Source organism: Hemitrygon akajei, chromosome 7, assembly GCF_048418815.1.
Source record: "Hemitrygon akajei chromosome 7, sHemAka1.3, whole genome shotgun sequence".
In the NCBI taxonomy this organism is placed as follows: Eukaryota; Metazoa; Chordata; class Chondrichthyes; order Myliobatiformes; family Dasyatidae; genus Hemitrygon; species Hemitrygon akajei.
Genome location: NC_133130.1, coordinates 59,459,531 through 59,487,489, shown reverse-complemented (window position 1 = coordinate 59,487,489; position 27,959 = coordinate 59,459,531). Strand labels below are relative to the sequence as shown.

The 27,959-nt window shown below is 41.5% G+C and overlaps 1 protein-coding gene across 2 annotated transcripts in view; it reads left to right on the top strand.

Moving 5' to 3' along the window:
• asb3 (ankyrin repeat and SOCS box containing 3) overlaps positions 1-17,857 on the top strand; it is an 89,798-nt gene extending 71,941 nt beyond the window's left edge. Inside the window, exon 11 of one of the 2 annotated variants that reach the window (XM_073050954.1) lies at positions 17,420-17,857. The gene's annotated coding sequence lies outside the window, so the exon portion shown is untranslated. Of the gene's footprint in view, positions 1-4,238; positions 7,181-17,419 lie in introns of those variants that run through there. The other variant, XM_073050956.1, reaches the window with a different exon arrangement.
• The last annotated feature ends 10,102 nt before the right edge of the window (positions 17,858-27,959 follow it).

The following is a 27,959-nucleotide window of genomic DNA, read 5'->3' as shown; positions in this document are numbered from 1 at the left end:
TATAGTAGATATCAGTAGATAGGCCGTCTCCAGAGATGAAGACAGAAAGATCAAGAAAGGGGAGGGAGGTCTCGGAAATGGACCAGGTAAATTTGAGGGCAGGGTGAAAGTTGGAGGCAAAGTTAATGAAGTCGAAGAGCTCAGCACACGTGCAAGAGGCAGTGCCAATGCAGTCGTCGATGTAGCAAAGGAAAAGAGGGGGATGGATACTGGTACCGAACATGGACTGTTCCACAAAGCCAACAAAAAGGCAGGCATAACTGGGACCCATACGGCTGCCCATGGCTACACCCTTGGTTTGGAGGAAGTGGGAGGAACCAAAGGAGAAATTATTGAGAGTAAGAACTAATTCCGCTAGACGGAGGAGAGTGGTGGTAGAGGGGATTTGGTTAGGTCTGGAATCCAAAAAAAGCCGAAGAGCTTCGAAACCATCTCAGTGGGGGATGGAGGTATATAGGGACTGGACATCCATGGTGAAAATAAGACGGAGGGGGCCAGGGAACTTAAAATCAATGAAAAAATTCAAAGCATGAGAAGTGTCACAAACATAGGTGGGAAGAGATTGAACAAGGGGGGATAAGACAGTGTCAAGGTATGCAGAAATGAGTTCAGTGGGGCAGGACCAAGCTGAGACAATAGGTCTACCTGGACAGGCAGGTTTGTGGATCTTGGACCATTTCTTAAAATTCAAGTTATCCCATGTGCATGGAAATGTACAGTAAAATGCGTTGTTTGTGTTAATAACTGACACACTCGAGGGTGTGCTAAGTGTACCCATAGGCATCGCTACACATTCCAGCACCAACATAGCATGCCCACAGTGCTCAGCAGAGCCACACAGAACACAATAAGCAACAAAACAACTTCATCCCTCCTACCCACACACATATACTCAGACTTGGACACACAGACATTAGGCCTTCAACTACCCTAGCAGACTTGCAGAGATTCACAGACCCAGGGCACCGGTAAAAGTCCTCGACTGAGGGAAATACGTGTTAGTAGGGAAGTGGTGTTAGGTAAAATGAAGGGATTAAAGGCAGATAAATCCCCAGGGCCAGATGGTCTGAATCCCAGAGTGCTTAAGGAAGTAGCCCAAGAAATATGGATGCATTAGTGATAATTTTTCAAATCTCCTTAGATTCTGGATTAGTTCCTGAGGATTGGAGGGTGGCTAATGTAACCCCACTTTTTAAAAAAGGAGGGAGAGAGAAACTGGGGAATTATAGACCCGTTAGTCTGACATCGGTGGTGGGGAAAATGCTAGAGTCGGTTATCAAAGATGTGATAACAGCACATTTGGAAAGCGGTGAAATCATCGGACAAAGTCAGCATGGATTTGTGAAAGGAAAATCATGTCTGACGAATCATAGAAGTTTTTGAAGATGTAACTAGTAGAGTGGATAGGGGAGAGCCAGTGGATGTGATATATTTAGATTTTCAAAAGGCTTTTGACAAGGTCCCACACAGGAGATTAGTGTGCAAACTTAAAGCGCACGGTATTGGGGGTATGGTATTGATGTGGTTAGAGAATTGGTTGGCAGACAGGAAGCAAAGAGTGGGAGTAAACAGGACCTTTTCAGAATGGCAGGCAGTGACTAGTGGGGTACCACAAGGCTCAGTGCTCGGACCCCAGTTGTTTACAATATATATTAATGATTTAGACGAGGAAATTAAATGCAGCATGTCCAAGTTTGTGGATGACACAAAGCTGGGCGGCGGTGTTAGCTGTGAGGAGGATGCTAAGAGGATGCAGGGTGACTTGGATAGGTTAGGTGAGTGGGCAAATTCATGGCAGATGCAATTTAATGTGGACAAATGTGAGGTTATCCACTTTGGTTGCAAGAACAGGAAAACAGATTATTATCTGAATGATGGTCGATTAGGAAAAGGGGAGGTGCAACGAGACCTGGGTGTCATTGGAAGTGGGCATGCAGGTACAGCAGGTGGTGAAAAACGCAAATGATATGTTGGCATTCATAGCAAAAGGATTTGAGTACAGGAGCAGGGAGGTTCTACTGCAGTTGTACAAGGCCTTGGTGAGACTGCACCTAGAATATTGTGTGCAGTTTTGGTCCCCTAATCTGAGGAAAGACATTCTTGCCATAGATGGAGTAAAAAGAAGGTTCACCAGAATGATTCCTGGGATGGCAGGACTTTCATATGTAGAAAGACTGGATCGACTAGGCTTATACTCAGTGGAATTTAGAAGATTGAGGGGGGATCTTATTGAAACGCATAAGATTCTAAAGGGATTGGACAGGCTAGATGCAGGAAGATTGTTTCTGATGTTGGGGAAGTCCAGAACGAGTGGTCACAGTTTAAGGATAAAGGGGAAGCCTTTTAGGACTGAGATGAGGAGAAACTTCTTTACGCAGAGAGTGGTGAATCTGTGGAATTCTCTGCCACAGGAAACAGTTGAGGCCGGTTCATTGGCTATATTTAAGAGGAAGTTAGATATGGCCCTTGTGGCTAAAGGGATCAGGGGGTATGGAGAGAAAGCAGGTACAGGGTTCTGAGTTGGATGATCAGACTGAATGGCGGTGCAGGATCGAAGGACCGAACGGCCTACTCCTGCACCTATTTTCTATGTTTCTATGACCCTTGGGATTCCATCCTTGGCATCGACCCCAGGACTCACCAATCACTGAACACTAGGCCATAAATTCAGGACTCTACAATGATGGGACCCAAATCAGGAGGTCCCGAACTCTGGTCTCACCGATTCACAAACCCAAAGGACCATCAGATGTCATTCCTCCTGCCCGCGTGGACCTCCGACTCCAAAACCCATCAATAACTTGCTGACCCTGGTGGGGGAAGGGGAGCCATAAGCCTTCATCCATGCTGATCTACCAGTCTGACATCAAGCTGGACACTCAATTCCACCTCATCCCTAGCTAGAGCATAATTTGTCTGTGTCCTTAAAAACTATCACCACCCTCCCCTCCTCGCTGCATGCTAGCCCCCTTTATCCTCTGCCTCACTACTCACACTGTCCTCCTACTGGCCATCTCCCTTCTGCACTCTCAGATGCAATGTTTTGACCCAAATCACCAACAATTCCTCCCACTTTACAGATGTTGCTTGACCTGTGGGTTTGTCCTCGCATTATCTAACATTTTTTTTTGTAATTTATTTTTTTATTGAAGTTTATCAAACAAACATTTCCATAAGATGTATTTCAGACATTGTACATATATATCATGTAATCATATATATCACAAATCTCCACAAAGTATTTATCTGAGGTATACACTTATAGAAAAGAGTGGAAAGAAAAAACAAGCAAAAGGAAAGAACTATGTACAAGTAGGGAGTGATCTTTTTTTTACAACATATTCATTGATTTGTGAGAATAAAATCAGGCCTATGAGGCATTATGTAGTTAAACCATTTTTCCCAGTATGAATCAAATTGTTCCAGTTTATGATTAACAGATGCTGTTATCTTCTCCATTTTGTAAATGTCCATTGTAATTTCCATCCATGTATTTAAAGTTGGGCTCTCCTGTGATAACCATTTCCTAGTAAAAGTCTTTTTACCAGCCACCAACAGTATATTCATTAAATATTTATCTCTTTTCAACCATTCTTGAGGTATATATCCAAAATATATGGTCTTACTCTCCAAGGGTATTTCACATTTAAAGTTGTCTTGTCGGGCATTGTGTATCCCCCTCCAATAGTTTTTGATAACAGGGCAGTCCCAAAAACTATGATGCATTATCTAACATTTTAAGTTAAATTCCAATTGCCACTTTGCTGCATATTTTTTGGTATCTTCCTATTGACTTTCTCCCTTGTTATATTGAATGGGCAATGTTTTTGTTTTATCTACAAACTCATTAATTATGCACTACACTTAAGTTGATCATCAATATCTCTTACAAAAGGAGTGCGGACATTGACCAAGGGGCTCTTTACTGCCACTGATCCACCTTGCTCCTTTCCCAGTGACTGTAAGGAGTTTAATATTCTGTGCCATATTTCCTGTGGCACATTATAAGCAGGAGAAGCTGGAGTAACTCAACCCTTCATATCCCCTCCATTGGAAAAGGCCTTTACTGATTTTTTTCTTTTTGTATTACTTTTCTAAATGGACCCCATATTCCTTCATCCCCTTAATGTACAATAGTGTATTCCTGTCTTGATTATGCTTGGAAAATGAACTCCATATACAGTACAGTACAGTGAAAATTCTTAAGACGCCTGAGATTTTTTAAAATGTGGTTTTAGATGGTTCGGCCTCCACGGAGCCCTGATCTCAACAACATCGAGGCTGAGATTGCCTGGAGAGACAGAAGCAAGCGAGATAGTAAAAGTCTGCAGAAGAACTGTGGCAAGTCCTGCCTTCTCCCTGCATCTGTGCGTGCCCTGACCAATCAAGAATCTATCAACCTCTACCTTAAATATACTTAAAGACTTGCCTCCACAGTTGCCTGTGGCAAAGAATTCCACATATTCACCACTCTTTGGCAAAAGAAATTCCTCTTCATCTCCATTCTAAAAGGGTGCCCCTCTATTCTGAAGCTGTGTCCTTGGTCTTACACTCTCCCACCATAGGAAGCATCTCCTCCACATCCACCCTATCAAGGCCTTTCACCATTTGATTGGTTTCAATGAGGTCACCCCTCATTCTTCTGAATTCCAGTGATTAACATGCCCAGAGCCATCAAACACTCTTCATTCAATTCTAGAATCTTTTTTTAAACCTCCTTTGAATCCTCTCCAGTTTCAGTACATCCTTTCTAAGATAAGGGGCTCAAATCTACTCACAATACTCCGTGAGACCTCACCAGTGCTTTATAAAGTCTCAACATTATATCCTTTTATATTCTAGTCTTTTTGAAATCAGTGTTAACATTGCATTTGCCTTCCTCACTATAAACTCAACCTGCAAATTAACGTTTAGGGAATCCTACACAAGGACTCCCAGGTCCCTTTGCACCTCAGATTTTTGCATTTTCTCTCCATTTACAAAATAGTCAACCCTTTCATTTGTTCTACCAAAGTGCATGACCAGACACTTCCCAACACTGTTTTCCATCGGCCCTTTCCCCTTTCTCCTAATCTGTGGCCTCAATACTTACTCAAAGCAACCTGTTCCTCCACCTATCTCCATATCACCTGCAAACTTTGTAACAAAGCCATCAATTCGATCATCCAAATAATTGACATAAAGAATCAGTCCCAACACAGACCCGAGGAACACCACTAGTCACCGGCAGCCAGCCTTAAAAGATTCCCTTTATTCCCACTCTTTGCCACTTGCCGTTCAGCCACTGCTTTATCCATACTAGAATCTTTCCTGTAATACCATGGGCTCATAAATTGTTAAGCAGCCTTCTGAAAATACAAATTTACAACAACTCAATCTCATTTGTTTATACTGCTTGCTATTAAAACAACTCCAACAGAATTGTCAGACAAGATTTTCCCTTGAGAAAACCAATGGCCTATTTTATCATGTGCCTCCAAGTACCCTGAAACCTCATCCTTAATAATCGACTCCAACCACTGAGATCAGACTAACTGACCTGGAGTTTCTTGCCCCTCTCCCTTCTTGAAGAGTGTAGAGACATTTGCAATTTTCCAGTCTTCTGGAACTATTCCAGAATCTCTCAATTCCTGAAAGATCATTACTAATGCCTCCTCGATCTCTTCAGTTACCTCTTTCAGAACCCTAGGATGTATACCATTTGGTCCAAGTGACCTTTTCGTTTCTGAAGAACCTTCTCTCTAGTTATAGTAACTTCACACACTTCATGACCCCAACACCTGAAATGTCCATCATACTGCTAGTGTCTTCCACAGTGAAGACTGACACAAAATACTTATTCAGTTCATCTGCCATTTCATTCTCCCACTCTACTGCCTCTCCATCGTTTTCCAGCAGTCCAATACTTACTTTCACCTCTCTTTTACACTTTATGTATCTGAAGAAACTTCTGGTATACTCTTTAATATTATATTGGTTAGCTTACTTTACCTTCTGAAGAATCTTTATGTTAATTACTTACTTAGTTGCCTTCTGTTGGTTTGTAAAAGTTTCCCAATTCTCTAACTTCCCACTATTTATTGCTCTACCGTCATCCCTGCCAGTGTTCTTTTTCAATCAATTCTGGCCAACTCCTCTCTCATGCCTCTCTAGTTCTCTTTACTCCACTGTAATACTGATTCATCTGACTTTAGATTCCCCTCTTCAAATTTCTCTAGTCAATTATGTTTCATTGCACAATACCCAATCCAGAGTAGCTGATCCCTGGTGGGCTCAACCACAAGCTGTTTTAAAAAACCATCTCGTAGGCACTCTAGAAATTCCCCCTCCTGGAATCCTGCCCCAACCTGATTTTCTTAATCTAACTGCGTATTGAAAGCTCCCATGACTTTTGTAATATTGCCCTTTGGTGTACATTTTCTATCACCCATTGTAATTTGTAGACCACAATGTTACTACTGTTTGGGGATGTGTATACAACTCACACCATGGTCTTTTTACCCTTGCAGTTCCTTAGCTCTAGCCATTATGATTCAACACCTTTTGACCCCATGCAACCTGTTTCTAATGATTTAGTTTCATTTTTTACAAAACAGAGCAACGCCACCTCCTCTGCCTTTTTGCCCATTCTTTCAGTACAATGTGTATCTGTGGACATTAAACTCCCAACTGTAATCTTCTTTCAGCCATGATTCAGTGATGTTTACAACATCATACCTGCCAATCTGCAACTGTGCTGCTGCTAGTTCATCTACCTTATTCCGTATACTGCGCGCGTTCAGATACAACAGCTTCAGTCCTGTATTCACTCTTTTTGACTTGGTCCACCTTTTATGTTACAACTCATCCTGCTGACTGCAGTTTCACCCTATCAACAACCTTTCCACATTTCACATTGCCTGTTTGTAAATCGGCTACATCATCTTCAGCATGATTACGATACTTCTTGCATTGAAACATAGGCAGCTCAGGACACCAGTTGCACCATGCTCAACATTTTGATTCCTAACTTTGTCTGAGGTCTTACCACCATCTGCCTCCACGACCTCTCCTCTAACTATTCTGGCTCTCTGGTTCCCATCCCCCTGCAACTCTAGTTTAAACTCCACCGTGCGGCATTAACAAACTTCCTAGCAAGGCTAGTAGTCCCCCTCCGGTTCAGGAGCAAACCATCCCTTTTGTACAGGTCCCACCTTCCCTAGAGGAGACCCCAATGATCCAAAAATCTTATGCTCTCCCTCCTACAACAAATCCTTAGCCACATATTAAATTGTATAATCTTCCTAGTTCTGGCCTCACTAGCACACGGCATGGGTAACAGTTCTGAGATCACAATCCTGGAGGTCCTGCTCTTTAACTTAGTACCTATTTCCCTATGCAGAACCTTGTCTCTATATATAAAATATATATATCTTTAACTGTCTACTCAAGGAATTTGTAGAATATTAATTAACTAGTTTAAAATTTCCTGGCTTTCTCTTCTAATCTTCTGTATAGAGCTGAGTGAGGTGGAATTTTCAATAAGAAGAATATAAATACAAATATTTCAAGGTGGAATGATGACTATCTCGTCCTTGAAGTTTGTCATGCTTTAGTACAATTATTTTCTTTGTGATTTATTTTTCTTGTTGATCTCACTGAGTCTTTGTCCCTGATTCATTATCAGCGTACTTGACATGCCCAGTATCCTATTGTACTCCAGAATCATGATACCCTTTTGAGTATTTCAGCTGCAGTATGTAGACAACAACCTGCATTTGTGCAGGCTTGGAACATCCTAATATACCCAAGAGGATGAGCCTTAAACTCAAAATATTCTTCAAACCTCTGCCTGTTGCACACACCTATCTCCAAAAATAAATGAAAGGTGAGACTCTACATTTCTCAGGAGCCATCCTTTGTGAAGGCAGATATCGTGATTCAATTCAGTTTATCTGCAGTACACAAACACAGGCTTCAGTCAATTTAATAAAAAGGGTATTTGTAGACAAAGACTTCAGACCTGGCACAACATTTATGATCAACTGAGCAGCAGTGATTCCCTAACCTTATATACTTTTCAAGCCTGCAGCAGACATCAGGAGACACTGCAAAATTACTACCAATGCTCTACCCACAAGATCTTACAAATTTGCTGGAAGTATAAGCAAACCAGCATTGGTCTTCTCCCTTCTGTGTACAAGGGCCACATTACAGTCAACTGGCCATAGCATTCAGATGTCCAGAACCAAACTCCAGAAATCGATGCCCTATTCCCAGCTGTACTATAGGAAAGGATTAACAATGGGGGGAAAAATTGTCCTCTGAGCACTCAAAGTGGAGAAGGGACATTTGAAATGGGATTGAAAAGCTTGGATCCCTGATTGGTGAGCACACTGGTAAGCAGCATGAGGAATGGACCATCTCACAAACTACCCACCATCTACCTCTGTAAGGTCACCATACGTGTAGTGACCACCGCAGAACCCACAAAGCGATAGTGGAAGTAAGTCACATTCAATCCTAAGTCACTGCCTGAGGAGATGATGCTTGCTTTGCTCCACTGACAATAATGGCTGCCAAAGCCCAAGGTAAATTTGTCAGAATTTAACCATTTTCAACAAAACATGGAGATCTCATGCTTGTACTCTTTTGTACACATTAAATTAATTTGCCATTTGCAGTAGGAGATTAACCTGCAACCAGAACTACCTACAATGCACTTCCCCTTTACTGTAACACCTTGTTCTGCACTTTTATTATTTTACCTTAGACTACCTCACTGCACTGTTGAAATGAATTGATCTGTATGAACAGGGTTTTCACAGTACCTTGGTATAATAATAATAATTCATTTTACCAATTACTTTACAGTATGGAAGCAGGCTCTTCAGCCCAACTCACCCATAGTGAATGGCTCAGTGAGCTAATCCCATCTGCATGCACTTTCCCTGAGCCCTTTAAACCTTTTTCATCAGAATTAGCTTTAAAATCACTGGTGTATTTGTTGTTTTGTGGCAGCAGTACAGTGCAACACAAAAAACTATAAATTACAATTAAAAAATATATATTAATGTATTGTTTCCGATTTAATCCCATCCATGTATATATCTAAATGTTGCTAATGTGCCTGCCTCAACCACTGTTTCTGGTGTCACATTCTAAAATACGCACCACCCTTTGCATGAAGAAGCTGCTCCCTGACGTCCCATTTAAATCTCTTGCTTTTGATCTTAAGCCCTCTTGTTTTAGCTGCCTCTCCCTGGCAAAAAGACCGTGTTTTTACATTTTCTATGCCCCTCATGATCTTGCATGCTCTGTCAGGTCACTGCTCAGTGTCCTAAATTCCAGGGAATAAAATCCTATTCTATGTAACCTCTTCTTGTTACACAGGCCCCCAAGTCCAGGCAACAACCTGGTAAACATGTTTTGAACTCCTTCTAGTTTAATAAGATCTTTCCTGTAATGAATAACTCTACATAATATTCTAAGTGAGGCCTCACCAATGTCTTGTATAACTGAATTCACTGTGCACACTCTTATGTTGTGGCTATTTAATGGAACAATGAATAGAAGTGAAATAAACAAGAATAATGTTTCTGAGTTACTGATTTTCTGATGACAGCAACCCGTAATTGCTCCTGCAGTATTCAATTGAGGTCAATTTATGGACAATCAAATCTGTTAACACTCTCACATTCAATTTCCGATAAACCTATGGTACCAAATGTAATTTCTAATAAAATAAATATCCGTCAGCACTTCAGATCATCTTCCTTTTTAATCAGTTGTAAAAAATATTTCTTTAATGACTATTGAATTCTAAAGAGATTAATTTATTGAATCTGAAGTTCTCTGGGAACTTAGTATGCTATAAACATTTATATAGTTAATTTTTATGTGCAATTTGGGGCAGTGGAAAGTGAAAGGAAGTGGCATAGACAATGGCTATTGATTCAATTCCAGCTCTTAGAGTCATACAGCATGCAAACAGGCCTTTCGCCTACTCATGCATGCAGACTATACAGAGCTAGACCAATTTATCCATGTGCCATAGCCCTCTAATCCTCTCCTATCCATGTACTTATCTAGATGGCTTTTAAATGTTGTTAATATGCCTGCCATACTTTAACCCAAACCCTAATGCATGGTGGACACATCAGCAACCTTAAATCTTATTTCTGCACCTCATTCCAAACACACCCTGCCCTTTGTGTGAATAGGTTGCCCTTGATGTCCCTTTTAAACTCCCTCCTCTTAAACCCAAGTCCTCTTTTCTTAGCATCCTATCCCTGCAAAAAAGTTTGCGCTTTCACTTGCCATTGTTCTATCAGATCACACTTTCTGATAAGTCATGACTTTTCGAGGAAAAGTCTGAAATTCATGTGTAGGTGAAACATGTGAAGTGGCTCTAAATAGGGGACCTAAAGTAGTTGATGCAAGATTTTCTTAAGGGAACTTAAGCAACTTACCAACTTAACCCTAGCATAATCGCAGGACAATTTACAATGACCAGTTAATATACTAACTGATGGGTCTTTGGACTGTGGGAGGAAACTGGAGCACCCAGAGGAAACCCACATGCACGCTGGAAGAACATACAAACTTTCTGACAGAGGACGCTGGAATTGAACTGTGAACCCCAATACCCCGGGCTGTAGTAGTGCTACCATGGCACCCATCATGTCCGCAGTTCCCTCAAGGCCCTGACAGTGTAAAAATTGATGTATCCCTGGATAAAAATATATCAAATTAATCAACAACACAAGTTCTTAATGATTGCACCAGTTGCTGGCTTCTTCCTTAATGAGCCCCCAAAAGGAAGCCTTTTTTGTGGGGTGGGGGGTGTATTAGGCAAGGATGGTTGTAGGTATATTTTCTAAGCTTTTGTGGATTATAATGAACTAAAAAGTTGAATATTGTACACAACTGAATTGGTATATGGTTCTGTGCATTCTTTACTGACATTCCTGGCAAAACATAATGATTGTTAGAATTTTGAAATTTTTATTTATCTTTTGGAATCTCAGAATCAGGTTATTATCACCGGCATGTGACGTGAAATTTGTTAACTTAGCAGCAGCGGTTCAATGCAATACATAATATAGAAGAGAAAAAGAAAAAAATAAATAAAATAATAATAATAAATAAGTAAATCAATTACAGTATATGTATATAGAATAGATTTAAAAATGTGCAAAAACAGAAATACTGTATATTAAAAAAAGTGAGGTAGTGTCCAAGGGTTCAATGTCCATTTAGGAATCAGATGGCAGAGGGGAAGAAGCTGTTCCTGCATCGCTGAGTGTGTGCATTCAGGCTTCTGTATCTCCTACCTGATGGTAACAGTGAGAAAAGGGCATGCCCTGGGTGCTGGAGGTCCTTAATAATGGACGCTGCCTTTCTGAGACACTTCTCCCTGAAAATATCCTGGGTACTTTGTAGGCTAGTACCCAAGATGGAGCTAACCAGATTTACAACCCCCTGCAGCTTCTTTCAGTCGGGTGCAGTGCCCCCCCCTCCCATACCAGCCTGTCAGAATGCTCTTCACGGTATATCTATAGAAGTTTTTGAGTGTATTTGTTGACATGCCAAATCCCTTTAAACTCCTAATGAAGTATAGCCACTGTCTTGCCTTATTTATAACTACATCAATATGTTGGGACCAGGTTAGATCCTCAGAGATCTTGACACCCAGGAACTTGAAACTGCTCACTCTCTTCACTTCTGATCCCTCTATGAGGATTGGTATGTGTTCCTTTGTCTTACCCTTCCTGAAGTCCACAATTAGCTCTTTCGTCTTACTAACGTTGAGTGCCAGGTTGTTGCTGCGGTACCACTCCACTAGTTGGCATATCTCACTCCTGTACGCCCTCTCGTCACCACCTGAGATTCTACCAACAATGACTGTATCATCAGCAGATTTATAGATGGTATTTGAGCTATGCCTAGCCACACAGTTGTGTGTATATAGAGAGTAGAGCAGTGGGCTAAGTACACATCCGTAAGGTGCGCCAGTGTTGATCATCAGTGAGGAGGATATGTTATTGCCAATCCGCACAGTTTGTGGTCTTCCGGTTAGGAAGTTGAGGATCCAATTGCAGAGGGAGGTACAGAGGCCCAGGTTCTGCAACTTCTCAATCGGGATTGTGGGAACGATGGTATTAAATGCTGAGCTATAGTCGATGAACAGCATCCTGACATAGGTGTTTGTGTTGTCCAGGTGGTCTAAAGCCGTGTGAAGAGCCATTGAGATTGTGTCTGCTGTTGACCTATTGTGGCGATAGGCAAATTGCAATGGGTCCAGGTCCTTGCTGAGGCAGGAGTTCAGTCTGGTCATGACCAACCTCTCAAAGGATTTCATCACTGTAGATTTGAGTGCTACCAGGCGATAGTCATTAAGGCAGCTCACATTATTCTTCTTAGGCACTGGTATAATTGTTGCCTTTTTAAAACAAGTGGGAACTTCCACCCATAGTAGTGAGAGGTTGAAAACGTCCTTGAATGCTCCCGCTAGTTTGTTGGCACGGGTTTTGAGAACCTATAATTCTCATTGGTCTGCACATTTCAGGATTTATGTGTGTGTGTGAAACTGAAGCCAGAGAGGTGTTGTGATGTAAGGCAGCACCTGTATGGTCTGTTGTTATGCATACTTTTCTGAAGCAAGAATAGGGGAGCAGTGTGGACCGGGGAATCATAAACGCAAGAGATTCTGCAGATGCTGGAAATATTGAGGAACACATGCAAAGTGCTGGAGTCACAACCCCAAAATGTTGACTGTGGATTCCTTCTAGAGAGGCTGTAGAACTGTTTACGGCTGCAGTGGGGGTTGGGTGTGGGGAAAGCTGCTGGTGGGAGTGCTCGCTCTTCGACCAACTACACACTCACCCCAACTGATCTGTGGGCTACTGGACTAACTTGCTTGGCCCCAGACTAGGGTTTCCCTCCACTGCTGCACCCTGCACCATTGACCCCGATCCCTGTGGCCTCCACTATCCTCAAGAGGCTCTCTCTCAGTCTTGCAAGCCAGCTCAGGATCCATTAAACAAGAATGGAAGCAAATCAATTTCATTCCCAAGGGGGAGTAGATTGGGGAAGCATGGTGCAGCAGTCAATTCTGCTAATTTACAGCTGCAGGGACCCACGTTTGATCCTGGCCTTGGGTTTATCTCCCTTTTCCATCCAAACATGTACTGGAATGTTAATTGTATACTATAAATTATCCCTTTGTGTAGGAAAAGAATCAAATGGGAGTTGATGGGCCTGTGAGAGAGCTGCAGAACAAGAAGGATACAAGGAAAGAGACTGATGGGATTGCTTCCCTGGAAGGAAGTAGGGGCCTGGGGAACAAATGGCCTCCTTGAGTGTTGTGATAAGGAAATTTTAAAAAAACCAGTAAGAGAGTTCTGAAGCAGTGACTGGAGTTGACAAAAATATGGACAAGGGGATTTAAAAATATGAAAACTTAAAAGCATATTTTTTGAAGCTATTAAGGTAAAGCTATTTTCATTAGACCACCAACTATTACAAGCAAGATGGTTTCCTTGAGATCTTTGTAAAATAATGGGCTGGATTCTACTGGACCCAGTTGGCGCTTCATCTTTGTTCCACATGTGATCCCTTTGAACCTGCCATAGCCATTGGGATCCTTTATGCTGAAAACCTCTACACCACCATCCTTTCATAGGTAGAAGACACTGTGGGTGGCAACCAGGCCTCATACGACAAACCAGAGGCCCTTCACCTAACTTCTTCCAATCCCATGTGCTTTAATGTTGCACTTTAATTTCTAGCTTTATCATAGACCTGAAAATCGAGATACACCACATCCTCTGTTTCTCTTATCCACACTTCTAGCTACATCCTCAAAAATAATAAATACAAAATAATAGTTAAAATAGAATAAATCATTTGAATTAAAATCACGGACAATGAAATGAGCAGAACTACACAAAAAATTAACATGAGCTAACCTTCTTAATAAGGATCAATGGCCCTGTGAGTAAAGTTGTTGCTTGTATGCCAGCATGACCCAGAGAGACCAGTGGACTTGATGACAAGGCCTACACCAGGGCATCAGATTGTACACACTGACATCTGGCTGTTAACTCAGTTTTTAATTTTCAAACTGCACAGGACTACTGTCAATGCTGCAGCTTTATCTGGCCTGCTCATGGTTGACAGTGCAATTAAAACCCACCATGAATCTGCATTTCATTGCATAATTTGACATATATTAATCATAGATTATTTTAAAAGTCTTTTTAACTTCCCTAATAAAAATATAGTTTTGCCATTCTTCTGTTGTTGCCGGAGAACACTTCAGCAGGAATCACCTTTCTTCTACATCATTCTTTTCACATTGACTCATAATTTCTGGGCATCTTACCTGGTCTTTGGCCTTTTGTAGTGATGTGGTTTTGAGCTTAGTGACGACAGAAAGCACTGATTTAACAAGTCTACAGTTGTCCAGAATTCAACCATGTAGAGGATATCTTGGCCCACTTTGTTTGCGATGGTCCTGAGCTACAAAACAATTGATCTGATGGCCCAAGACCACAGATATCTCTCTGGTTGTTTTCTGGAGGGAACAGGGAACCAGTATTGGGGGTAGGAAGCTGGTAACAATAGAAATGGACAGAGGACCATCAGCGTGGATGGTGGAGCAGGATACAGACCATGGAAGGAGTGATGGGGCAGAGGGCCAGCATTGGGCTGACAAGAGCAGGAGCTTGGCAGTGTGTTGGATGGAGCCTGTTGATGGTATGGTTAGGGCAGTGGTGTTATACCAACAGGAAAAAATGATTATGCAGTAGGAATTCAAGTGGAGAGTGATAGGATGTGGCACGGGTACTGAGGGAGTTGGGGAAAGGCAAAGTAAACTGACGGTGGCAGTGGGGCTGCTGGGTTTCCCTGTGCTGTGACTGTGATCAAAGTAAGTGGAGGGACACTGAAGCTGGTGATATTGAAGTCTTCATTCAGCACCACAAGCAGGCATCATTCTGGAGACACTCCGAGTAAAGGCTCACAAACCCAAAGGTACATCACATTTTTATACACTTAAGATAAAAGTAACAGTTGGTGATTTTCAGTAGCTACAATGACATTGTTCACTTCAATCCTTTGGGTTGACGAATAGTTCCTTTGAGGTACATATTGGAAGCACTTTGTAATTGATAAGACACTTCAGAAGGTCTGAATGCCTTTGGAAGAAACTAAGTAACACAGATATTCTAAAACCTTTTGTCAACCGAGAGCCTGACACCCAAAATTAATGTCATCTCAGAGTACATGAATATGGTAAATACACAAAAACTACTGATTGCCTATACCTGTGACCATATTTGGTATGTTAAGTGACAACATTCGTCTGGTCTGCCAGCTTGCACTTAAGTGACAATGGTGCAAATAACTTAACCATGTTGCCTTGTTCAATGCAAGCCAATTAACACAACCCCATTGTCTTAACATTTGGCTCATGCATATGCAAACTTTCAATCTGTGGAACAGCCTGTGTTTTTAACTTCAATTTTCTGCTTGCAATCACCAAAAAAACTCTGAAGGTTAATTGCAAACTTCCTGAATTTATCTACATTTTTAATAAGAATTGAAGCCTGGTTCTTGTTTGAATTACTAGCTGCTATATTCACTTAACTCCAGAATACTCCCTGACAACCTGCACAAAGTCACAGAGTAAATGGTGTGGTGGAGGCCAAAACTGTGCATATATTTAAGATGGAGGTTGATCGTTTCCTGACCGGTCAGGGCATCAAATGATATGGCAAGAAGGCAGGTATATGGGGTTGAGTGGGATCCGGGATCAGCCATGATGGAGCAGGCTCGATGGGCTGAATGGCCTAATTCTGCTCCTATGTCTTATGGTCTTATGTAAGTACTTTCTGCAGATTCCAGTTAACTTAACAAACTTAATTCTGTATTTCCATGCATACTTTAGCATTATTGGCAAAATTTAGCTTTTGATTCAAAATGAAATTTCTTAAACTTTGGAAGCAGTCCTTAGGAATTAAAATCCTGTAAATATTAAAAAAGGTTGGTGTATAGGTTACTCCGCAGACAATTCACTACACACTGACTAAAAATACTTCCTTCTTGTGGTAACCTGATGTTCAACTCAAATGTAAAAGTGAACCAAACCTCTGTGTTGGTGGGTCAAGGAACGAAGACATTGAGGCCACAAATCCTCTGTTCGCCTTTGCCATGATGATCTCCAGTGAGGAGTTGAAGGAGCGGGGCTGTGCCCATCCTGCATCTCCTTACAGCCACTCCTCCTAGCAGTGGTACCAGGTGAGAACTTTACCTAAGAAGGGAAATGCAGTAGAACAGGTTGGTTCATGAATTCCTTTTTGAGGCCTTCAAACCCCAAAAAGATCACAAATCATAAACCTGGCTATGTCTGCAGATGCTGGAAATCCAAAGCAACAGACGCAAAATTCTGGAGGAACTCAGCAGGACAGCAGCATCCATGGAAAAGAATGAACAGTCGCTGTTTCGGGCTGAGAAACGAAATAGGTGATGGGTGAAGCCAGGTGGGTTGGAAAGGTCAAGGGCAGAGAAGGACGAAGCTGGTAGGAGAGCTAAGTGGACCTTGGGAGATTATAAGTTGATGTTTTGGGCCGAGACCCTTCTTCAGGACTGAGAAGGAAAGGGGGAGATGGCAGAATAAAAAAATAGTGGGTGGAGGGGAAGAGGGCAGCTGGAAGATGTTAGGTGAAGCCAGTTGGTTGGAAAGCACAGATCATGCTGTGTTTACTCATAAAGAATTGCACAGATAATAAATTTGATAATAAATATACTTAGAACATACAAATCATCCCCCACAGGCATTGAAACAACCAGTATAGTTGCTTTTCACAGCACTATTTTAGCAGATGTTCTTAAGTATAATTAAGTATCTTGGCCCTTATAGTTAACCAAATTTAATGTACCATTGACTGCAATGATCTTAAATTGAATTTTCAAACAAATCTATCATCGTTGCAAGACAAACTATCAAAGTCATGGAATTAATTTTTAAAGTTGATTGTAAATGGAAGATATCTAGCAAATTAAGCAGGCAATATTAAAATTACTCTTAAATATTAAGGTATATCAGGTTTAACTATTTAGGATAGGATAAGTGGAAGTTTAAGTATGCTCTGCTCCCCTACTGTTAACCTTGGCTAGGACAATGATAAGACTATTAGTTGACCTCATTAACTCTGATTATAGAAGGGGACGTTGTTCCAGGTTTCACCCGTGATTACCATCCTCTAATGCTGCCCGCAGAAAATGAGTATGTATTTTGAGTGTGGTTCTGTTTGAAATATGCTCCCTAGGGTTGAATGGCTAGTCATTGATTTTTAGGACTATTTGAGAAGGTAATAAATTATTGATATGTAAGTATTTGACTGGATGATGTTAAACTTTCTGACATTTTCAGAAAATATGAATGGCATGAGACACCATGAATGGAAATATCATCTGCATTCAAGAAAATGGAGACTGGATCCAAGATTCACAAAGCTCACCCATAGTAGCATTTTCTTTGTGCTATTTTTGTGTTGTAAGTTAATTGAGAAAGATTGATTTGCATTGATAATTCACCAGTATTATCATTTGGACAATTGGAAATATAAAGTAAAAGATTTTTTCCCCCTTTTCTCTGATGCTCCTCTGTTGTTTTTCTTAGGGAGGGAGGAAATGAGAATTAAAATAACCTAAGAATGTTTGGGAGATTAAAAAAAAAGTCTACAGAATTATTTAAGGCCAAAAATGAATTAGGTTTTCTTTGGATAGCTAGATGATCCTTTTGAAAATAATATTACCTTCTCTTTGTTTACAAAGGTGTTGTGTATTAATAACCACTGTGAATACAATGATCAAAGCTCAAATATCTGTTGATAACACTTACCGGTAATTAAAATTGATAATTTTGACCTGAAATGTTGTCAGTTTCTTTGCTTCCATAGATGTTGCATGACCCGCTGAGTTCATCAAGTACCTGTGGTCTCTTGTACCCCATACATAATTAAAATCCTAGAGTGAAAGGAAAAAGTGTATAAAATTCAGATATATAATGGAAAAAATAGAACATAGAACAGTACAATATAGAATGAGCCCAGTGCCCACAATGTTGTGCTGACCTTATAAACTGTTCAACAATCAATGTAATCCTTCCCTCCTACATAGACCACAGCCTTCCATTGTTCTTTCATCCACGTACCTATCCAAGAGTCTCTTAAAAACCCCTAATGCATCTGCCTCTGCCACCACCCGTGGCAACATATTCTGGCCACTTAACGACTGACATGCTGCCTATACTTTCCTCCAGTCACCTTAAAAGGATGAAATCACCTAGTCCTGAAGAAAGATCTTGGCCTGAAACGTTGACTGTACTCTTTTCCATAGATGCTGCCTGGCCTGCTGAGTTCCTCCAGCATTTTGTGTGTGTTGCTTTGGATTTTCAGCATCTGCGGATTTTTTCCTTGTTTGACTATGAAAGGATCTCCACTGCTATTAGCCATTGCTAGTCTGGGAAAAGGTTTCTGGCTGACTACTCTATTTATGCCTCTTGTAATCTTACTTAAAGAAAAAGATTAGCTTTATTTGTCACATGTATCAAATTGGCAAGGATTGTGCTGGGGTGCTAACATAGCATATCTACAATTTACTAATCCTCACTGTCTTTGTGGGAGGAAACCGGAGCACCTGGAGGAATACCAGGTGGTCTTTGGGAGAATATACAAACGCCTTGCAGACAGTTGCAGAAATCAAATTCTGAATAGGGGATCACAGGCGTTGTAGAGTGATTGCACTAACTGCTATGCTATCATGCCACCCCGATACACCTCTATCCCATCGCATCTTATCCTTCTTCGCTCCAAAGAGAAAAGCATTAGCTCCCACAATCTTTCCTCATAAAACTTGGTCTCCAATTCAGGTAGATCTCTTCACCCTCTACTGCTTCCACATTCTTCCTGTAGTGAGGTGGCCAGAACTGAACACAATACTCCAAGTGTAGTCTAACCATAGTTTTAAGACCAGCAACACTACCTCATGACTTTTGAACTCAGTTCCCCGACTAATGAAGACCAGCAATATCAAATACCTTCTAAACCATGCTATCAACTTGAGCAGCAACTTTGAGGGATCTATGGACCTGGACCCCTCCACACTGCTAATAATCTTGCCATTAATCTTGTACTCTGCCTTCAAGTTGAATACAAGTTCTGCTAAGTTGGCCCTTCTTTGAAGTTATTCCTTATGTTGTTCAAGTATTTTTGAAGTCCCCTAAATATTAATCGTACTTGGTCAGGTTTCACTGTTCAACTATTTAATGATGTTTCAGGAAGTGCTCTGTAAACTTGTATTAATCATTGTTCCATTCCAAGGAAGGGTGCAGACCTAAAGCTTGTTTTCTTTCTGCATTGATGACAACTGTCATGCCGTGTCTCCAACAATTTTTAACATCTTCTCTATCCAGAAACGTATCTTCTACTGTCTTAGCAATTTTTTAAAAGAGGTAGAATGACTGTAAAGCAATGTTCTGTGCTGAGACATGAGTTTGATGTATGACATTCATTGATGGCTTGTCGTGAAGATCTGAGGTCATTTCAAAGGAAATAAAAGAGTTATTTAGTCCATTTAATTTACTTCAGGTCTCAGGGCAATCCCATTAATCCCATTCCTTAACTATTTCCCTGTGATCTATTCTCTCTTTTTTCCCCATCACCTTCACACTATTTTGATCATAATATATAGAGTCATAGATTAATAGAAAAGTACAGCACAGAAACAGGCCATTTGCTTCATCCAGTCTGTGCTGAGCCATTTAAATTGCCTCTTCCATCCATCTGCACCAGGACCATAACTCTGCTATCCACATACCTATCCAAACTCTCTTAAACATTGAAATAAAGCTTGCCTTCACCACTTGTGCTGGCAGCTTGTTCCTCACTCTCACAATCCTCTGAGTGAAGAGGTTTCCCCTTATGTTCCCCTTAAGCTTTTCACCTTGCACCCTTAACCTATGACCTGCAACATGGAGTCTCACCAAACCTCAGTGGAAAAAGCCTGATTGCATTTACCCTATTAATAGCCCACATAATTTTCTATACCTCTTTCAAATCTCCTCTCATTCTTCTACATTCCACTGAATATAGTCCTAACCAATTCAACCTTTCCTTATAACTCAGATCCTCTAGAGCCAGCAACAGCCTTGTAAATTTTCTCTGTACTCTTTCAACCTTATTTACATCTTTCCTGTAAGTAGGTGAGAAAAACTGCACACAGTACTCTAAATTAGGCCTTATCAATGTCTTGTACAACTTCAACATGACATCTCATTTCCTGTACTCAAGTACTTTGATTTATGAAAGTCAATGTGCCAAAAGCTTTCTTAATGATCCTATCTACCCGTGTTTCCACTTTCAACAAATTATGGATCTGTATTCCCAGACCCCTTTGTTCTACTGCACTCCTCAGTGCCCTACCATTTACGGTGTAAGACCTTCAGCCCAATTTTTCCAGCTGGTCTAGATCACTGAAAGACACGATACCCTTCCTCTTTGTCCATTACACTCCCAATCTTGGTGTCATCTGTAAATTTGCTGATCCAGTTAACCAGATCATTGATATAGATGAGATAACAAACCACACCAATAATCACAGGCCCGCAGTCAGGGAGGCAACCATCTGCTGTCACTCCCTGGTTTCTCCCACAAAGCCAATGTCTAACCCAATTTATTACCTCATCTTGAATGGTGAGTGACTGAAATCTCTTGAACAACCTGCCATGCAGGACTTTGCTAAATGGCTTACTCAAGTCCATGAAGACAACATCCACTGCCTTGCCTTCATTAACTTTACTGGAACCTTCCTTGAAAAACGATAAGATTGGGTAGACATGACTACCAGACATGAAGCCATGCTAACTATCCTTAATCAGTCCATGTCTATCCAAATACTTATATATCCAATTCCTCAGAATACCTTCCAATAACTATTGATGTCTTCCAATAACCTTCCAATACCTTCCAATAACTATTGATGACAGGCTCAACAGCCTATACAATGCCTATAAAAGGTATTCATCCCCCATTGGGTGTTTTTATGTTTTTTTTTTACAACATTGAATCACAGTTCATCGTTTTTTTTTGACACTGACCAACTGAAAAAAGACTCTTGTGTCAAAGTGAAAACAGATCTCTACAAATTGATCTAAATAAATTACAAATATGAAACACAGAATAATTGATTGCATAAGTATTCACCCCCTTTAATATGACACACCAAGTCAACACTGGCGCAGCCGATTGGTTTTAGAAGTTACATAATTAGTTAAGTGGAGATCACCTGTGTGCAGTCAAGGTGTTTCAACTAAGTGTAGTAAAAATACACCTGCAGCTGGCAGGTCCATCTGCTGGTGAGTCAGTATCCTGGCAAACACCACAAGTCAGGAGATGGATACAAGAAAATTTCCAAGTCACTGAATATCCCTGGAGTACAGTTAAGTCAATTATCAAGAAATGGAAAGAATATGGCACAGCTATAAATCTGCCTAGAGCAGGCTGTCCTCAAAAACTGAGTAACCATTCAAGAAGGGAACTAGTGAGGGAGCCCACTAAGAGATCTATGACAACTTTGGAGGAGTTGCAAACTTCTGTGCCTGAGATGGGAGAGACTACTCCTACAGCAACTGTTGCCCGGGTGCTTCACCAGTTGCAGCTTTATAGGAGAGTGTCAAAGAGAAAGCCACTGTTGAAAAAAAAACTCTCATGAAATCTAGGTTAGAGATTGCTGGAAGGCGTGTGGGAGACTCTGAAGTCAACTGGAAGAAGGTTCTGTGGTCTGATGAAACCAAAATTGAGCTTTTTGACCATCAGACTAGATGTTGTGTTTGATGTAAGTCAAGCACTGCACATCAAAATCACACCATCCCTACTGTGAAGCATGGTGATGGCTGCATCATGCTGTGGGGATGTTTCACTGCAGCAGACCCTGGAAGGTTTGTGAAGGTGGAGGGTAAAATGAATGCAGTAAAATACAGGGGAATCCTGGAGGAAGACCTGATGCAGTCTGCATGAGAACTGAGACTTGGAGAAGATTTGTTTTCCAGCAAGACAATGACGCCAAGCATAAAGACAAAGCTACACTGGAATGGCTTAAAAACAACACAGGTAATGTCCTGGAGTAGCCAAGTCAGATTCCAGACCTCAAACGAATTGAGAATTTGTGGCTGGACTTGAAAAGGGCTGTTCACTCACGATCCCTGTGCAATCTGATTGAGCTTGAGCAGTTTTGTATGAAGAATAGTGCAAAATTGCATTGTTCAGATGTGCAAAGCTGATAGAGACCTATCCACACAGACTTGAGGCTGTATTTACTGCAAAAGGTGCATCTACTAAATGCTGATCTGAAGGGGGTGACTAATTGTGCAATCAATTATTTGTGTTTAGTAATTGTAATAAATTTAGATCAATTTGTAGAAATTTATTTTCACTTTGACACAAAAGAATCTTTTCTGTTGATCAGTGTCAAAAAAGCCAAATTAAATCCATTTTGATTCAATGTTGTAAAACAATAAACCATGAAAACTTCCGGGGAGTGTCGGGGTGGGTTGAATACTTTTTATCAGCACTGTAGTTTCCTGGTTTATTTTTAGAATCTTTCTTGAACAGCGGAACAACATCGGCTATCCTCCAATCCTCCAGTACCTCACCTGTCACTAAGGGTGATTTAAAACATCCTTGCTAGGGTCCCAGCAATTTTTGAATTTACTCCTGCAGGATCCAAGTGAATATCTTATCAGGATCTGGGGATTTATCCATCCTAATTTGCCTCAGGACAGCAAACATCTCCTTCTCTGTAGGGTCAGTGAAGTTGATGCTGCTTTGTCTCACATCTGTAGACTGTGTACATATCCTGAGTAAATACAGATGCAAACAAAAATTCATTTAAGATCTTCCCCATCTCTTTTGGCTCCGAACATGGGTTGCCATTCTGATTTTTCTGAGGACCAATTTTGTCCCTTGCTCTCCTTTTGCTCTTAACATGTATGTAGAGTCCCTTAAGATTCTTCTTCCCCTTTTTGCTTGGGCAACCCTATGCCTTCTTTTAGCCTTCCTGATTTCTTTCTTAAGTGTTCTCTTGCATTTCTTGTACTCCATGAGCACCTCATTCTTTCCTACCTGCCTACACTTGTAATGTACCTCCTTTTTTCATAACCGGGGCCTCAATATCTCTTGAAAACCAAGGTTCCCTACACCTGTTGTCTTTACCTCTTTATTCTGACAGGCACATACAAGCTTTGTACCCTCATTTTTTAAGGTCTCCCACTTTCAAGCACATATTTGCCAGAGAACAACTTGTTCCAATCCACACTTTCTGATGCCATCAAAACTGACCCACAGGCCAGACCTATCTTTATGCATATTTACTTTGAAACTAATGACACTGTGATCACTAGATGCAAAGTATTCCCCTACACAAACTTGTGTCACCTGCCATGTCTCCTTCCCTAATAGCAGATCAAGTATTGTACACTCACTTATTGGGACTTCTATGTTCTGATGAAGGAAATTTTCCTGAACACACATGACAAACACTAATCCCATCTAGCCCTTTTACAGTACAGGAGACCCAGTGTAACACCCTGGGAAAGGTTTCACTGCTAATGGAATGGTTGTTCTGTAGCAGCAGTGTTTGGTTTATGACTAGAGATAGCAGGGGCTTTGGAATGTGCACTGTCCAATGAAGGGAGTGTTTTTTCCCCTGTTGTGGGCCTGAGAGCGAGTTGTTCTAGTTTTTTTGTTTGGCAGAAGATGCCAGAACGGAGAAGTCATAGACTGCAGAACAGAGTGGGCTTGGAATGGGGCCAGGAGTTGACGATGTCCAGGAGAAATTGATGGAGGACTAACAGACAGGAAACTGTGAGCTCCAATGTGCACGTTAGACTGTTTCATTAAAATGGGCCCTTTTCGTTCTGTTTTTCTTTATTCACCCTATAAAGCTAAATTGTTTAATTGCATATGGTGTACTGTCTGTTATTTCATGGTCCTGATTTGTAACAGGAACACATCATGCAGCAGCCACACAAACAAGACGGTTTACACCTCAGATTTCACATGTTTGGTGGGGCAGAGACTTTCTTCCCTAGACTAACACTGCTGGCCGAACCTGAGGGTTACACCAGTGAATATATGGAAACTTAAAATCACCTGCTATAACATGCTTATGTTTCTTGCAACAGTCTTGCTGCAAATTTGATTCTCTTCATCCCTTGGATTACTGGGTGGTCTGTAATATAGACTAATTAGTGTGGTCATATCTTTCTTATTTCACAGTTCTACCCATAATACCTCACTAGTGCCTCATGCCTCCTCCTTTAATCCCTCCCACTCTGTCACGTCTAAAATAATGGAACCCCGGAATACTGAGCTGCCGTTCCTAACCAAGTCTCACTGATGATAGATAGATAGATAGATAGATACTTTATTCATCCCCATGGGGAAATTCAACTTTTTTTTTCCAATGTCCCATACACTTGCTGTAGCAAAACTAATTACATACAATACTTAACTCAGTAAAAAATATGATATGCATCTAAATCACTGTCTCAAAAAGCATTAATAATAGCTTTTAAAAAGTTCTTAAGTCCTGGAGGTAGAATTGTAAAGCCTAATGGCATTGGGGAGTATTGACCTCTTCATCCTGTCTGAGGAGCATTGCATTGATAGTAACCTGTCACTGAAACTGCTTCTCTGTCTCTGGATGGTGCTATGTAGAGGATGTTCAGAGTTTTCCATAATTGACCGTAGCCTACTCAGCGCCCTTCGCTCAGCTACCGATGTTAAACTCTCCAGTCCTTTGCCCACGACAGAGCCCGCCTTCCTTACCAGCTTATTAAGACGTGAGGCGTCCCTCTTCTTAATGCTTCCTCCCCAACACGCCACCACAAAGAAGAGGGCGCTCTCCACAACTGACCTATAGAACATCTTCAGCATCTCACTGCAGACATTGAATGACGCCAACCTTCTTAGGAAGTACATTCGACTCTGTGCCTTCCTGCACAAGGCATCTGTGTTGGCAGTCCAGTCAAGCTTCTCGTCTAACTGTACTCCCAGATACTTGTAGGTCTTAACCTGCTCCACACGTTCTCCATTAATGATCACTGGCTCCATATGAGGCCTAGACCTCCTAAAGTCCACCACCATCTCCTTGGTCTTGGTGATATTGAGACGCAGGCAATATCATAATACCAGGTTTTGATCCATGGCCTGAGCTTATCTGCTTTTCCTATCAGACTTCTTGCTTTGAAATGTATGCAATTCAGGATATTTGGTACACCATGGTGAACCTTTTGGTTCCTGACTTTGCCTGAGGTCTCCACAACCTCACCACTAACTGTTCTGGCACTCTGTTTCCCATCACCCTGTAACTACTTTAACCCCCCCATCCCACCCCCACAGCACTAGCAAACCTTCCCACTAGGATATTAGTCCCCCCTCAGTTCAGATGCAATCCTTTTCTTCTGTACAACTCCCACCTTCCCTGGAAGAGAGCCTAATGATTCAAAACTCTTTCGCCCTCTGTCCTCCACCAACTCCTTAGCCATGTATTAAACTGTATAATCTTCCTATTTTTGGCCTCACTAGCACGTGGTATGGGTGGCAATCCTGAGAACACAATGTTGGAGGTCCTATCCTTTAACTTAGCACTTAACTCCCTGAACTCACTTTGCAGAACTTCATCACTCTTACTACCTATGTCATTGGTACCTACATGGACCACAAACTTTGGCTTTTCCCCCTCCTACATAAGAATGCCGAGGACTCGATCCGTGATGTCCCAGATCCTGGCACCTGGGAGGCACAATACTATTTGGGAATCTTGTTTTCATCCACTGAAACTTCTTTCTGTTTCCCTGAATCTCTTATTATCACAGCGTGCCTCTTCTTCCCCTTTCCCTTCTGAGACGCAGAGTCTGACTCTGTGCCGGAGACCTGACTGCTGTGACATTCCTCTGCTAGAGCATCCCCCCACCCTCTCCAAAGTGATATACCTGTTGTTGAGGGTAATGACCGTAGGGATACTCTGCAATAGATTTTTAACCCCTTTTCTCTTCCTGTCACCCAGTTTCCTGTGTCCTGCACCTCGAGTGTAACTACCTCTCTACATGTCCTATCTAGAGCTCATCCATTTCCTGCTCCATCTCCTTAGCATGGTCAGTTAGAAACTGCAGCTGGATGCACTTCTCACAGCTGTAGCTGTCAAGGACACTGGAGGTCTCCCTGCCTTCCCACATCCCACAACAGAGCATTCCACTACCCTGCCTGGCATCTCAACTGTTCCTAACTGAGCAGGTAAAAAGGAAGAGCAATAAAGTGTTTGTGTGTTGTCCTACCTACAGCTTATCGCTTTCTCTGACTGAAGTCTCGAAGATCTAAAGCCACAAAATCCCTGTTCTAACGATAACCACTTCACTTGCCCCTGCCTTACTTGAATTTCTTCTTGCCAATCAATCCTGAAACTGTTTGGCCTTTGGCCACTGCTCAAAGCTCCGAACAATTGTGAGTCTCTGCCTTTTCTACTGAATCGATAAACCTGAGTGAACTACGTCTTCTCAGGCCTACCATCTCCCTGACTGGCTGCTGATCAAAGCAGAATCAGGCCATTCAGCCACTGAGTCCTTTCTGACATTTGATAATAGCTGATTTATTATCCCTCTCAACACCATTCTCCTGTCTTCTCCTCATAACCTTTGTCACCCTTTGAATCAAAAACCTATCAACCCCTGCGGCTGTCTGTGCAATGGATTCAACAGATTCACCACCCTCTAGCGAAAAATTGTTCCTCATCTCAGTCCCAAAGAGATTGTGCCATCTGAGGTTGTGCCATCTTGTCCTAGACTCTCCCAGTATTGGAAACATCTTCCTCACCACCACTCTATCTAGACTTTTTAATATTTTATAGGATTTAATGAGACTTTCCTACATTCTTCTAATCTCTAGTAAGTACAGGCCCAGAGCCATCAACTCTTGGTAGTTAACCTTTTCACTCCTGGGATCATTCTCGAAAACTTCCTCTGGACTTCTCCAATGCCAGCATATCTTTCAGTAGATAAGGGGTCACATAATGCCTTACAAAGCCTCAGCATGACGTCTTTGCTTTTATGTTCAAGTTCATCTCAAGATGAATGCTAGCATTACATCTCCCTTCCCTACTACCAGCTCAACTTGCAAGTTAGCTTTGGGGAATCCTGCACTAGAATTCCCAAGACCTTTTGCACTGCCAATTTCTGAATTTGTTTGCCATTTAGAAAATAGTCTATACCTTTGTTCCAGGGGCCTCCAACCATTTATTTTATGCCATGGACCTCTACCATTAACCATACTGACTTAAGCCTATTTTATAATATGCCTCCAAGTATTCAGAAACCACATCCTTAATAATAGAATTTAACATCTTGCAAAACACTGAAGTCAGGCTAACTGGTGTATACTGTCCTGTCTTTAGCCCCCCCTTTCCTTCATAAAGAGTTGAGTGACATTTGCAATTTTCCTGTCCTCCAGAACCATTCCAAAACGAATGATTCTTGAAAGATCATTGCTAATGACTCCACTATCTCTTCAGCCACCTTTTTCAGAACCCTGGGTATAGTCCATCTGATCCAGGTGACTTATCTACCTTCAAACCTTCCAGCTTCCCAAGCACCTCCTGCTTGATAGTGGCAACTACAGTCACTCCTGTCCCTGACACACTTGAATTTCTGCCATTTCTCCTACTTCCCACTCATCATGGGCTAATTTGCAGCAATTAACTCCCATGTCTTTGAGATGTTGGAGGAAACCTGAACACGGGGGAAATCTACACTGTTGTAGGGAGAACATGTAAAGAGGGTGCCACTGCCACACATTATGCCATGGTACAGCACAGGAATAGGCATTCATATGGAATGGCCAAGTGGGAAAAACAAGGTT